We start from the raw sequence: 4349 nt of genomic DNA, 5'->3' as shown, positions 1-4349 counted from the left end.
CAAGTGTTTGATTAGCGGTACAGGAAATGCACATGGGCAATGGATGTGAGTTTTGGGTGAGGATGATCATATACTAAGAAGAATGTCTTCACAAATTTTTAGGGAAATCAAGAATATATAAATAACACTTCCTTCACAAAGTGCTGCTCTAATAGAATAGGAAAACGAATATTCATGAATTATTTTCGAACTAGGCAAGGAAGGTTTTTGACATATTTCATGAAGATATGATCCAAAAAAATTATGAGAATTTTTTGGGAATTTTTGGAATAACAGAAATATAGGTTGCTTCACAACCTAGGGCAAAAACTGACACATGGACATGACACATAGGCAAAACTGATGAGATGGCGCCTAGTCATCACATCCCACCACAATTTACAAGGCTATGACCATCTATATTGGTCGTTAACAACTAGAAATAAGGCAGCGGACCAATGTTGTTTGCTTTATGACCATTTCATGTAAGAAAATTACGACCTTTCTGACCAAAATGGTCGCAATGGTTTAGGGTTTGGAGCCCCCTGAACAGCTTTTGACCAATTGGTCTCGAATGGTCATAGATCGATGACCAATTCTTCCAGGGTCACTGACAGAAGCTCACTAGTTGACATATTTCTTGTAGTGGCAGTCGTACGTCTTCACGATTCGATCGATCCTAGCACCGAACATACGGTACCTCCGTGTTCACCACACGTTCATCTCGATGACGTCCCTCGTACTCTTGATCTAGTTGAGGCCGAGGGAGAGTTTCATCAGCATGACGGCGTGGTGACGATGATGATGAAGTTCACCGGTGCAGGGCTTCGCCTAAGCACTACGATGAAATGATCAAGGTGTTAAACTGTGGAGGGTGATACGTCTCCAACGTATCTATAATTTTTGATTGTTCCATGCTATTATATATCTGTTTTGGATGTTTATGGGCTTTATTAAACACTTCTATATCATTTTTGGGACTAACCTATTAACTGGAGGCCCAGCCCAGATTGCAGTTTTTTTGCCTATTTCAGTGTTTCGCAGAAAAGGAATATCAAACGGAGTCCAAACGGAATGAAACCTTCGGGAGAGTTATTTTTGGAACGGAAGCAATCCACGAGACTTGGAGTGGAAGTCAGGGAAGCTTCGAGGTGGCCACGAGGCAGGGAGGCGCGCCCTACCCCCCTAGGCGTGCCCCCACCCTCATGGGCCCCTCGTGGCTCCCCTGACCGACTTCTTTTGCATATATATGTCCATATACCCTAAAAACATCGAGGAACACAATAGTTCGGGAGTTCCACCACCGCAAGCCCCTGTAGCCACCAAAAACCAATCGAGACCCTGTTCCGGCACCCTGCCGGAGGGGGGATCCCTCACCGGTGGCCATCTTCATCATCCCGACTCTCTCCATGACGAGGAGGGAGTAGTTCACCCTGGGGGCTGAGGGTATGTACCAGTAGCTATGTGTTTGATCTCTCTCTCTCTCTCTCTCTCTCTCTCCTGTTCTTGATTTGGCACGATCTTGATGTATCGCGAGCTTTGCTATTATAGTTGGATCTTATGATGTTTCTCCCCCTCTACTCTCTTGTAATGGATTGAGTTTTCCTTTGAAGTTATCTTATCCGATTGAGTCTTTAAGGATTTGAGAACACTTGATGTATGTCTTGCATGTGCTTATCTGTGGTAACAATTGGATATTCACGTGACCTACTTGATGTACATTTCGGTGATCAACTTGCGGGTTCAGTGACCTTGTGAACTTATGCATAGGGGTTGGCACATGTTTTCGTCTTGACTCTCCGGTAGAAACTTTGGGGGCACTCTTTGAAGTACTTTGTGTTGGTTGAATAGATGAATCTGAGATTGTGTGATGCATATCATATAATCATACCCACGGATACTTGAGGTGATATTGGAGTATCTAGGTGACATTAGGGTTTTGGTTGATTTGTCTCTTAAGGTGTTATTCTAGTACAAACTCTATATAGATCGAACGGAAAGAATAGCTTCGTGTTATTTTACTACGAACTCTTGAATAGATCGATTAGAAAGGATACCTTTGAGGTGGTTTTGTACCCTACTATCTCTTTGTTTGTTCTCCGCTATTAGTGACTTTGGAGTGACTCTTTGTTGCATGTTGAGGGATAGTTATATGATCCAATTATGTTATTATTGTTGAGAGAACTTGCACTAGTGAAAGTATGAACCTTAGGCCTTGTTTTCTAGCATTGCAATACCGTTTGTGCTCACTTTTATCGCTTGCTACCTTGTTGTTTTTATATTTTCATATTACAAAAACCTATATCTACCATCCATATTGCACTTGTATCACCATCTCTTCGCCAAACTAGTGCACCTATACAATTTATCATTGTATTGGGTGTGTTGGGGACACAAGAGACTCTTTGTTATTTGGTTGCAGGGTTGTTTGAGAGAGACCTTCTTCATCCTACGCCTCCCACGGATTGATAAACCTTAGGTCATGCACTTGAGGGAAATTTGCTACTGTCCTACAAACGTGTGCACTTGGAGGCCCAACAACGTCTACAAGAAGAAGGTTGCGTAGTATACATCAAGATCTTTTCTGGCGCCGTTGCCGGGGAGGTGAGTGCTTGAAGGTATATCTTTAGATCTTGCAATCGAATCTTTTATTTTCTTGTTTTATCACTAGTTTAGTTTACAAAAGAAAACTACAAAAAAATGGAATTGAGTTTGTCTCATGCGCTTCATCTTTTTAATATCTTTCGTGAAAATGATGGAAAGGAAAATTGTGCTCAAGTGCTAGAAGAAGAAGTCTATAAAATGTTTGGCACTAAATCTTTGAATGATGAGCATGATTGCAATGTTGTTAGTATGAATTCCTTGAATATCCATGATGCTAATGATATTCAAAGCCACAAGCTTGGGGATGCTATGTTTGATGAAGATGATATTTTTTGTCCCCCAAGTTTTGATGAGAAAATTTATTATGATGAAAGCATGCCTCCTATTTATGATGATTATTGTGATGATACGTATGCCATAAAGAATAAACTTGCTTATATGGAGAGTAGTAAAATTTCTATGCAATTAGATCATGAAAAGAATGCTTTATGTGCTGGTTATATTGTTGAATTCACTCATGATGCTACTGAAAATTATTATGAGGGAGGAACCTATGCTTGTAGGAATTGCAATAATATCAAGTTTCCTCTCTATGTGCTTAAAGTTTTGAAGTTATGCTTGTTTAGCCTTCCTATGCTAGTTGATTATTGTTCCCATAAGTTGTTTGCTCACAAAATCCCTATGCATAGGAAGTGGGTTAGACTTAAATGTGTTAGTGATATTCTTCATGATGCTCTCTTTATGTTTCAATTCTTATATTTTATGTGAGCATCATTGAAATCATCATGCCTAGCTAAAAGGCATTAAAGAAAAGCGCTTGTTGGGAGACAACCCAATATTTACCTTTATTTTTTTGTGTGTTCACATGATTATGCTACTGTATTAATCATGTTTTATAGCTTTTGTTTCAATAAAGTGCCAAGTAAGACCTTTAGGATAGCTTACGGTGATAGTTGTGTTGATCCTTCTGAAAATCAGAAACTTTTGCACCCAGTAAATTAGTTTTGATAATTCACAGAAACGTTCTTTTGATCTTATTATTTTTTTATGGATTGGTACACAAATGTTTCGGGTTTTCCTAATTTGGTAGGATTTTTGGAGTTCCAGAAGTATACATTTGATACAGATTACTACAGACTGTTCTGTTTTTGACACTGTTTTCTATGTGTTGTTTGCTTATTTTGATGAATCTATGAGTAGTATCGGAGGGTATGAACCATAGAGAAGTTGGAATCCAGTAGATATTACACCAATATGAATTTAGAATGAGTTCACAACAGTACCTAAGTGGTGATTTATTTTCTTATACTAATGGAGCTTACGAGTTTTCTGTTGAGTTTTGCGTTGTGAAGTTTTCAAGTTTTGGGTAAAGATTCGATGAACTATGGAATAAGGAGTGGCAAGAGCCTAAGCTTGGGGATGCCCAAGGCACCCCAAAGTAATATTCATGTAAAACCAAGAGCCTAAGCTTGGGTATTCCCCGGAAGGCATCCCCTCTTTCGTCTTCATTCATCGGTAACTTTACTTGGAGCTATATTTTTATTCACCACATGATATGTGTTTTGCTTGGAGCGTCATTTTGTTTTATTTTGTTTTGCTTGCTGTTTGAATAATATCCCAAGATCTTAAATTCTTAAATGTTATAGAGTCTTCACATAGTTGCATAATTATTCGACTACTCATTGATCTCCACTTATATCTTTCGGAGTAGTTTGTCGTTTGCTCTAGTGCTTCACTTATATCTTTTAGAGAACGATAGTGGTTTT

The sequence above is a fragment of the Triticum aestivum genome, chromosome 1B (assembly GCF_018294505.1).
Source record: "Triticum aestivum cultivar Chinese Spring chromosome 1B, IWGSC CS RefSeq v2.1, whole genome shotgun sequence".
In the NCBI taxonomy this organism is placed as follows: domain Eukaryota; kingdom Viridiplantae; phylum Streptophyta; class Magnoliopsida; order Poales; family Poaceae; genus Triticum; species Triticum aestivum.
Note: the sequence above shows the minus strand (reverse complement) of the source record.